The sequence below is a fragment of the Hippoglossus hippoglossus genome, chromosome 14 (genome assembly GCF_009819705.1).
Source record: "Hippoglossus hippoglossus isolate fHipHip1 chromosome 14, fHipHip1.pri, whole genome shotgun sequence".
NCBI classification, from domain to species: Eukaryota; Metazoa; Chordata; class Actinopteri; order Pleuronectiformes; family Pleuronectidae; genus Hippoglossus; species Hippoglossus hippoglossus.
The window spans coordinates 14651544-14662518 of record NC_047164.1 but is presented as its reverse complement, the minus strand read 5'-3'; the positions used below and the strand labels follow the sequence as shown (position 1 = coordinate 14662518).

At 44.3% G+C, this 10975-nt stretch overlaps 1 long non-coding RNA gene across 1 annotated transcript; it reads right to left on the bottom strand.

Annotated features, from left to right (window-relative positions):
• Positions 1–2667: 2667 nt before the first annotated feature.
• LOC117773874 lies at positions 2668–5894 on the bottom strand. Its single transcript, XR_004615986.1, has 2 exons — positions 5487–5894; positions 2668–4960 (listed from the first exon to the last, which is right to left on the bottom strand). It is a non-coding gene; the product is annotated as an uncharacterized LOC117773874 (long non-coding RNA).
• Positions 5895–10975: the final 5081 nt, after the last annotated feature.

The window sequence follows — 10975 nt, the reverse complement described above, 5'->3', positions numbered from 1 at the left end:
GTCAGTATTTTATTTGACTGTCTCTGTTTATCAGGCAAAGATTTATTCCTTGAATATTATGGAGAAAGTTAAAGTGGACTGAACTCTTGAGATAATTCGACGTACATCGACACTATGATCTGGTGCCAGTGTTTGTTCATTGTGACTTTTGCTTGAATGAGATGAGTTAATGTGCTCAGACGTTAGCATGAGTTGCTGTTCTGTGGGTCTCTGCCTCCTCATGTGCTCTAGAAGGGGTGACGCCAGCTGCCACAAACCCGTAGATCCGAACTTGTGGTGACTGGCTGCACAAGCTCGTATCTATAGGTATGTGTCTTCCTGGCAAACACAACACCTGCCCTATGCCTGTAAGAGAAAAAAAAACGACTAGCTCATTGTAATTACCTTCAAAGCACACAGTGCTGGAAAGCCATAAAGACGGGAACTTGCAGACTTTTTTACAGTCTTGTCTATAAAGTAAAAGTCATTTATAGCCCAATCAGAGCTCCTCATGATTTAACAGAACAAACCCTGAATCCTGGGATACAACATATTCTGTAGCAGAGTTATCCCACATGCTTACACAGTGTCCCCACCCAAACTACCAGAAATTAGGCCACTGGGTCAAACTAAGGAACAGGATCACTTCGAAGGAATTCTGCATTTACAGGATGTTTGCATAAAAGTATAACTAATCATCAAGGACCTCGTGTGTTTATTTTAGTTTTCGACTTTTACTTACATTTTCTAACAAACGGCGCAGTCCGTATCATGTTAACGTTCGTTATCAGCGTACACAGCAAAATGGCATCTGCTGTGGAAGATTTGCACCACACCTACTCAGCTGCAGCCATCCTGCAGTTTCCTCCAGTGCTCCGCAGGTTGAGGTAGTAGGTTGTATAGTTCAGAGTGACACCACAGGAGATAACTGTACAGCCTCCTAGCTTTCCCTGAGGAAACACTACACACTCTGGACACTGATGCACCAAGCACCAAAGTTTTCTGCTTCATTAGAGAGATCAAGGGTTTATCAGTTGGTATTAAATACACTGTCATTATATCAGGTGTTTTTTATATCTGGCCTTTCAAAAAAATTGATTTTTGTGAGAAAAGAACTGTCTTTGTGTGTGTGACATTATTCATCACATGAATTAAAAGAGAGTCTGGGAAAAAAGAAATGTGTTGAGATTTGTGGGAGAGAAGCACCAACGTGCTGCTGCAGTGAGGTCTGTGGGCCGCTCTAATGAAAGAGATGCCACTGAAGGGAAACACCATACAGCCGCGGGGGGAAGAACGCAACCTTGGCAGCCAATTATGTACAAAGTTCAGCTTCACTTAACCAAAACGATATATTTCCTCTGCACTGCTCTGTGGTTGAGACACTGCTGTGATCAAAACAGCCAGCAACAACTTTCACTGCTTCAAATCAAGGAAACAGAACCCTGAAGTCATCTCGGCCCCTGACAGCGGCGTAAAAGACGCTGATTTATTGCTTCATTTCAGGCATATTCAAATAAATGTTTTGGTGACTTTTAGCTGTTGTTCACAGACGTGTTTTAACTGTGTAGCCTTTATCTCTGTCGAAGACAATATTTTGTCAACGCCCAGTAGAAGGTGTTGGAATTTCAGTCATGGACTCCCATCAACACCTCCATAAAGGCAATCATTGTTAAGTCAAAATGTGTATTTGTTTCCGATTGCATTACTTGTACAGGGAATCGAACGATGTGGAACATTATGAGTAATTTACAGTAAATATTACAACAGTTGTAGGATTTACTGATTTCCCTGTTGAATCTTTATTTGAAGTTCAATGTAAATATGTCCCCCACCCAGTTTGTTGTCTGAGCTTATCTTATAAATAAAATGGGTCAGTAGATGCAGTCCTGTTGGGGATAAATGGTATCCCTGTAGTGCGGTGTGCTGCTGTGTGCAGATGTGTGGAGCAGGGAGTGGTATGATGATGAAAGACTGTTTCCACTTAAACTCTTCGCTCTCTGTCCCAAGGCCACCGGGTTCGACGGAGGTGGAGTAAGGAGATCTGTGGGCCAGAATGAATTAGGGGCCCTTGGTACAGGGCAGCTTCATCAGTATGAGAGACTGAAAGACTCATTTACAGTAGATCCAACATGCATTTACTGTGTGTGTGTGTGTGTGTTTGTTTCTCGGAGCATAATTACCTTGCTTAGTCAGATTTTTCCCTGCTCAAGAAGAAATATATTTGATTTACCATCGTGTCTGTGTTAAATGTTATTTTCCTTTTTTTCACGTGGCCATGGGGTAGTGTGTTACAGTATACAGCAGGAGGCATACAGGAGCTCTCACTTCCCCCCCAGCACACACACACACACACACACATATACACACACACACACTGCCCTCCTTGTGGAATATAAGTGTAGGTTTTTGTCTTCATTGAAAATGTCTATAAATAGTCCTGTTTAGCTGTTCTAATATGAGGTGCGCGTGTGTGCGTGTCAGCGTTACTGGAGGGAAAGTGGAAGTAGAGACATGTGTAAAAGTGAGACTCAACCGAACAGACACTTCCCTGCTCTGAAGTGCATGTGATGTGTTAAGACGACACAGCATGTGACTTCTGTGACCCAGAGAAATATATATATATTTCTAAAATGGTACTGGAATGGAGTCAGACAACAAATTAAAAATAAAGACAAATCAAGTGAGAGCCTTTGTTTATATATTTTTTATTAACTTAGGAATTAAAGAGGCCGCACTCTTAGGGAAAATCCATTTAAACCAGTGGAAGGAAAGCGGCCGATCATGTGGGACCACACAGGCCATTTTTTCTGCTGTCATTGATCTCAGCCCATTATGTGTTGTCCGTCAGAAGAACCCTGCTCTGGCAATCCACTCTTCTCCCCGCTCGTCTCCCTCTCCTACCATCTTGTCTCCCGTCCTTATTTTTTTCCACCGCGCTTTTTCTGCTGCTTTACAGCGGCTAATTCTGATAAAATATAAGACCACCACATCACCAGGCTTCCAGTTACATTTCCTTTACTGCTCCCTGAACTCACGTGTTTTCTCTCCCTTGCTCCCTCCTTTTCTCTTTCAATCCCACCCTCCTTTTCTCCATGAAACGCACACCGTAATGCCCAGTCACTCTCACAGACACAGAGGGAGAGAGAGACAGGAACAGAATACCGGACTTGCCGACTGAGGAAGGATTTTTCTTTTTTTTTCTTTTCTTAAATGAAAAGGAGCTTGAAAAGAGACATTGTAAGATAAAACTGTGGTTACCTATTTTTTCTTTCTCTCCTCTGTGTGCTCTTGCTTTCTTTTTCCACTCTTTTTCCTCCCTCTCTACCTTTCCTTATCTCTCCTTTTCTGCATACAGCCGGCCTTTTAGAATCTAAGTGATTTCAGCTGTGGGAGGAAATGAATGGATGTTATTTATTTCTCTGTCCCCGCTCTGCTATTGCTATTTCGATGCTGCATGTAACAGGCAGAGAGGCTCTACGGTTTCTCTGCCCTGGGGACTTGAGCCTGCGATCCATGAAGCATGCGAGGCAGAGGAGGGAAAGAAAATACAGAGGCACAGACGCAGACAGAAGAGGTGTGATATAGCGAGACTAAAGCGTCGAGCGAGAGCAGGAAGAGAATGTGAGACAGATGGAGCAGGGAGACCGACAGACCGACAGACAGACAGACAGGAGAGGAAAGAGATGGGTAGTAGTAGTGTCACATGGAGAAAGAGAGGGGTGAGTAGCAGAGGGACGACAGCAACAGGCGTTACACATTTTCTCCTATTATTCTCTCTTGTGGCTGGTTTGGCGCTCTATGCCTGCGCCTGTTTTCAGAGCTTTTAATCCCATCCGCTCATATCTGATGATAACAAGAATTTCCACGTGTTTGTTGCTTTTCTAAGGTCTGATGATGTAAAGCTGTGATTTATACGGGAACGATAGAGATTGTGGGCACATACCTGCTTTATTAGATTACATGTGGCATGTATGTGCAGTGATTTTGAATTAGCTTTTAATTTATTTAAGTAATCAGTAATGTATTTTACCTTATCTGACCTTAATAATGCTTTTCTTCTTGTCTGTCTGTCTGTTTTTTTTTCTTCTTTTTTCTCTGTCTCTCTATCATTTGCCCTTGCTCTCCTGTTCTAAGTAAGCATTCATGTTGCAGTGCAGGCCCATTGATCTGCTTTTTCTTGTGCATGCAATTTCACCTCTGGTTTCTGCTGCAGTGCATGTAGTTGCATGCATCAACCATTTTTTATTACGTATAGTTTCTGTTGCTTCTTTACATTTTAATGTATTAGTATCTTTACTCCTATAGTTTTCCAAATTTTCCAGTTTTTCTATTTACACCCATCTTTGCTATTTTACTCGTTTACCTACTTTACCCTTTAACCTTGCACCTGTCGTCCCTCAGGCGATCTCTCTCTCTCTTTCTCTCTCTTCCTCTCTCTTCCTCTCCCTCTCCCTCTTTCTCTCTCTCTTGCTGCACATGGTATAGTCTTGCATGTCTGAGCAGCAGACGGCTAGACAGCAGCCTCATGTGCTAGTATAGTCCGAGAGATCCATTTAACAAAGCGTGAGCTCGCAGCACTAAAATCTCTTCTTCTTCTGCTTCTCTCTACAGCTTGTGTTTCTGTCTGTTTTTTTCTTCTTCTCACAGATCACTCTCTTTCCATTTTGTCTGGCCACATCCTCTCCCCCTCTGTGCTATAGGCTGACCGGGACGGACAGACACACAGAGCAGACTGCAGCAGCCACCGCGGTCAGCCGGGTGAGTTTTTCCTCCTCTCCTTCTCCCCTTTTTCCTCGCATCTCGTCTCATCATCACTTGCCCCAGCCTCCTCCATTCCTCTTCCTCTTTTCATCACGCGGGCAGTCACATCTCATTCGGTCCACCTGACGAATTAGCTTTCCCTCCATAATGTCAGAGCCGCATGATTGACAGGTGTGGTCCCAGAGGACTGACGAGCCTGGCGTGCCTGGCGATGGGATATCTGGTGGGGGAGATTGCAAGCGGTAAGGAGCTTTGGCTTTTTTCAGCGATGGGGAGGGATTTTTTTCATCCGAGCGAGACAGCCCATTTTCAGTCTTTGCTGCTGTCCTTGTCGTCTGACTGGTGCTGCTGTGCATGTGCACAGTGCAGGATTGTGGCATGTTAGATGAAAAATATACAGCGTTTTACCATTAATTACCACACCATTGTTCGCCCGAGCCAAGCTGTGGCAGCGACGGACAGGCCAAAATATGCAGAAGCAGAACCATCCTTAAGAACATCATGTGACAGTGCTGTCTGTCTGGGTGTGTATGGCCATTCAGTGGTGACTACAGTGCAATGTGTACAGTAAGTGTGTGTTCTCTTGCAATAAGCCGATATGTGGTCAGTTTTTGTGTGTGTGATGTGATTGACTGCACGTATCTCTATTTGACTCATGCGCAGAACATCATGCTTGTATCATATCAGAATAAAAGTGTTAAAATGGATGAACTAATGCATGTGCAGTGCAGCCGTGCAGACCTTACCGGCACCAGACCGGACTCAGTAGCAGAACTGAGACTCAGGGTAGAGCACAGCACAAAGCCAGGAACAGCGGAAGCTGCTATTGTCTGTCTCTAGTCTCAGCCATGGCGCTCGAGCAGCTGATGATCTACTGTATGTCGCATAGGAAAAGGCCAGACAAAAAAAAAAGCAATCTGTACCTCTCTCAATCCCTGAGACCCTAACTTGTGACGTTTTGCTGTGATGTGCACGGGTTGGGTTCTTGGGAGCTGCGAGGGGCACTCACACATCTCTGTAACCTAAAACCTAAAAAAAAAGAGAGAAAAAGGGAAAAACATGGCGGAAAGACGGTCAGCGCAGCAAAGAAGGGACGTCTTTGCTTTTTTAGTTAGGCGTGGTGACAGAGAACGTTCACTCGATCCACCCACACAGGGAAAACGGAGATAGACGGAAAAAAAGGGGAGATCATTGGGTTTCTTTTGGGGTTATAGAGTGGGTTTGGATCCAGAGGCAGGCGCAGCACGAGGGGCGTACGAGGGGGAGATGGATGGAGGAATGTTGGGTATGAATGTGGGCATGTGACTGGGATGGAGGGATGTCCAGACAAGGTGGGGTGATACGGAAAAAACACTGTCACATTTACAGTATTCTTGTTTCTTTGGGGAGGGGGGGTAGGTACAATGAATGGAGAAGGAATTTGTGACTGTGGTTACACCCACAGTGACTAATGCTACACATGCTAACACAGACGAGCTGCACTCGGATCTCACAACACAGCTGGAGACACTTGTCTGTGTGACAGTGACAACGTATATATTCGCCAAACACATAATATCATCAGGAGTATATTGGCATTCAGTGCTTTACTATATAGCCTTTTCCTCTATAAGTCGGCCACTCAAACTGTCCGCGGGCTCTTCACGCACTAACTTGAGAGCAGCACAAAGTACTGGTGAGAGCGTGACACTGAAAGCTCAGTACACTTGTGTTTGACCTCATGCAAATTCTCATCGTTCTCTTTCTCCACCGCGTGTACCTGCCTAGGTTTGCACCTTTGCTACGTGTGAATAGCAGATACTGAACAGAGGAACCCGGCTCACAGTCGAATCAGAGACTCACACATGTGCCAGAGGGTCCAAACCCCCCCATCATCAGCTCATTGATACCAAGTCATTTCACTGGGGATGACAGCAGGTTGTTATGATCTGTAGTGAGTGAAGACTAGCTGATTCAATATGTCACGTGAGGCCAGTTTACGCACTCGGCTGCTGACGACCAGCGTTCGCAGTTCTCCTTAAACCAGCGTGTTGAAATGTGTCTGGTCTGTTTCTATAATTGGTCGGTGATCTGTGATCACAGTAGCCTCTTCACTTCCAGCTTTCCCCTCCCTTTATCCATACCTACCGTTTGTAATCCTTCACATGTCTTCTTCTCCTCCTCCTCCTCCTCCTCCTCCTCCTTCTTCTTCTTCAGCCACTCTGAAGTCGCTGCAGCAGCGTCTGAACAGCGGCGCCGTTTGATGTTTTGTCCCCATTCTTTCATTAGCTGGGATTAAAGGTGATGCCATGATTTTGTAGTTGAAGGACGGGCAGCTTTGTAGCTGTGAGCTCTTGTTCTATTTTCAGCTTTGATTTGAAGGCATTTTTAGCCACATCAGGTGAGCAGTTGAAGGAACAGCTGCAGTTCCTTTGGTACAGTCTCCCCATGCTGGAGGAATTTGAGAGATTCATTAAAAAGGAAATTTACTATGTGGTCAGTCGCTCCTAATGAGCAATGACTTCTGTAAATCTGCAACTCATTGGCATTGTCACGCACTTTGATATCTTACTGGGAGTTTTTGCTCTCCAGCCTGGTTTCAGTGTACTGTGTGAGGATGCTGCTGTATGAGAGGTTGCCTCAGACTAATGCAGGTTTTCTAAAAGAAAACATTAGCATATCATATCTTAAATCATGTCTACATGTCCTGATCCTACAACAGAAATTAAAAATAGAGTGCTGTGTAGAGCAGAACCTGTTGTCTGAGATGTCTGATCTGTGTCCCAACTTGAATAGGCCTTAATCTGTCATTGTCAAACTACTGAGCTCTCCATATGTATTTTAAGATGTTTTATGTGTCTGATGTTTACATCTATGTTATTGGAATGCCATCTTTCAGTCTGAGATCTGCATCTTGAACATGATCAGAGAGAGGAAGCATTTATTGTCAGCAGAAGTGAACTTCTCTCATTTGAGTGAATTCTTAGTTTTTTTTAACATTCAGATAGTTGGTGGGGAAATATCAATGCAGTCATGTCATGTTCAGTGGGGTTTCCTACTGGGAGCAGCAGGTCTGCGGCAGTAGGTCAAGGTGTCAGTGTTTGTAACCTTGTTCGACATAAAGCGTCCAGACAGACACTGAGGAAGAAGAGAGGAAGAAGATGTGCAGATCTGATTTCTGTTTGCTTTTGAAATGTCGTCCTTTTGTACTCACAAAAGAAAAATTGTAAAATAGAACTTCCACACGTGCAGTTTAACAATTCACAGTGTACAGTGCATGTGTTTCTGTGTATGTGTGTGTCTGTGCAACAATAAGACCTCCCACCGCAGCCATATCCCCCCCCCCCTCCCTCCGGCCTCTGCTGGATGTTTTTCCAACTTGTGAAATGGCCGACCATTTAGAGGACTATAGATCTCTCAGTGTCTCTCACTGACACTGACAGCTTGCTCGGTGTGTGTACAGTGTTACACTGGACAGTCTGTACAGCAGCTGGACTTGTGGTGGTGGAAATTATTTGAAGGAAGGAAGGAAACAAAGCAAATATTATTACGAACATCAGGCTGATTTTTAAGCATCCCATTTTTAAGCTTCCCGTTTTCAGCGTTGAAGTAAAAAATACTTGTTCTTGTTATTTCTGTCTCATTTAGATAAACTCACCTCAGTGTATGTACAGTGGTTTGTTGCCGTCAGCCTGCCAGCAGTGAGGTAATGTAAGGATCCAGCCACCTGTGTGCATCATTGTCATTTAATTAAAAACTGATTAAATGAGGTTTCAGAGGAGGTTTTGTAAATCGTTTCTAAATTTGATCAGATACTTTAACACTGCAGCAGCATATTACAAACCCTGGAGTTCAATATACATTTGAATACACTAAAGAATCAATGATGCTCTGTTAAAAACACAAACTACATGTTTTATTTAAGATGTCTAAATGCATGAATGAGCGTGTGTGTGTGTGTGTGTGATTTGTGTGTGTGTGTATGTGTGCGCACGCGCGCAGCATATGCCAATGTGTGTCTCTTTGTCTGGTCCGCTGTGCTGTGACTCATGCTCCCAGAGTCCTGAGATGCCCTCTGATCGCTGGATGAGAGGCCGGAGTGGAGGCGCGTGAATCCTGCTCGCTCTGTTGCGGTCTCTGCTGCTCCAGCTGCAGAGGCAGGTGTGTCTGTACCTCCTGTGCCACCCCATCCAGTGCCCCCCCACCCTTCCTGTTCCCCTTATCACTGCAGTACGGCAGCTCTGTCTGGGAGGCAGCCATTCCATTGTTCTTGCGGCCCCCCCCTCCCACCCTTCCCACCCTCCCCACCATTACCTATCAGTGCTTGTGTGGGTGCTGGCGCCGCTCTGCCCGCCCCACCCTTCGAAGGGACTGGCTCCAAAAAAGCGCTGTGATACTTGGCACCTAGGTGCCCTTAGCAGGTTACAGCTCACGGCTTTCCTTCTCCTCTTTCTCTCTCTGGACAGAGCTTGCTACACTCTCTGCTGCAGACCGCCGCCATCTTGTTACTGCCTGCGCTGCCGGTCTGCCCGCCTCTGCTGCACTCAAACCAAATCATCTAACTTTGCCTCAAGTGTTTGCCAGCGTCTCTCTCTCCCTCTCTCTTTCCTGACACACTTGGTTTGCTCCATGCATGCCAACACTGCCTCAGCTTTGCTTTATCGCAACACTTCAGCAGCTAATGGACACGTTTTTATCGTGGGACAGAGGCAGACACACCTGGAACACTTTTAGGTGTGTGTTACTTTTAAATGGTTTACATAGAGTTGAGTTTGCAGACTGTCGTCAGGATGTTTCCTTATTTGTACTAAAAGGATGCAGATGAGGATGTAGACTGTGTGGTTTTAACCAGGATTGGAGTTAAAACCAAGAACAAAACCTCTGTCACCAAAATAACTTCCTCTAATCTTGACCTGAATAACTTTCCCTGCAACATCCCATGCAATACAATATAAACAAGTAAAGATAAGTAACACGTAAGTAATAGTTGTTCACTTACAAATTATATTATTATTTTAAGCAGGACATGATGCATTTTAAGCAGGATATGATACATTTAGCTTTTGGAAACAGTAAATATGAGCCACAATCTGTATACATGAGATAAGAGTGTATATATATATATTTGCTACCAAACTGTGTGTGTGTGTTTGTGTTTAAAGAGAGAGAGAGAGAGAGGGCAAGATGGAAACCCTGAGTAGGGGTAAGACAATCGTTCTGTTTGACAGAAATGATGCAGTTTGACCACATGTGCTCAGAGCAGACTTCCATCATTAAATGACAGCTTCACAAATGCTCACGTCCGCTATAAACACAGTTATTTTCACTGAACACACGTCTGAACATGATTAGTCTGTGGAGATAAATCATTTTCCAAACGGTGCCATAAATTATAGCTACACTTAATATTTTTGAAGATGCAGTCATGTTTCGTAAAAATTGGAAGCAAAGTAGCTATTTTGCAATGAGAGAAAGATGGTGAGAGAGCCAAGGCTACTAATTCAGAAAGCATATTTTCACAGAAGACATTTTGACATGTCACGGATATAAATATTGAAATATATTCCTGGGACTGTTGAATTTGTCAGTGGCGTAAAACTCACCTGGTAGAGGTCCCGTCCCATGAGGCTATGCTTCTCTGCTGCAGTCTGGGTTCGATTCCAGCCTGCGGCCCTTTGCTGTATGTCGCCCCCACTATCACCCCACTAGGCTCTCTCTGTCCGATCAAGTAAAGGCCATAAAAGCCCATAAATATATATTTAAAAAGAAAAATTGTGTAGGAGATCTAGCAGTGAAGTTACATGTTGCTACCCCTCGCCGCACCCTTCCTTTCCAAACATGTAGCAGAACTTACAGGGGCCTTCAGATAAGATAAAAACATGAAAGGCTGTTACTAGACTCGGTTTGTCCATTCTGGGCTACTGTAGAAACATGGTGGTGCAACATGGGGGGGACTCTGTGGAAAGGGACCCGCTCCAGAAAGGGCTCATTCTAAGATCACAAAAATATAACAGTCTTTGGTTACAGATGATTGTACTCTGATCAAAACAGAATTATGAATGTTGTAATCCACTCGTGGCATTCGATCTCTACACACTGGACCTTTAATGTCATCAGGAACATCTTTCTTACTGTGACAAGTCAAAACGTCTGCTGTGAAAAGCAACTGGAGGTAAACAGAGGTAAATTCAGAAGGTCTTCATTCCTAGAAGGCTGAGAAGATACAATGCTAATGAAATGTTAAAGAATATGAAGA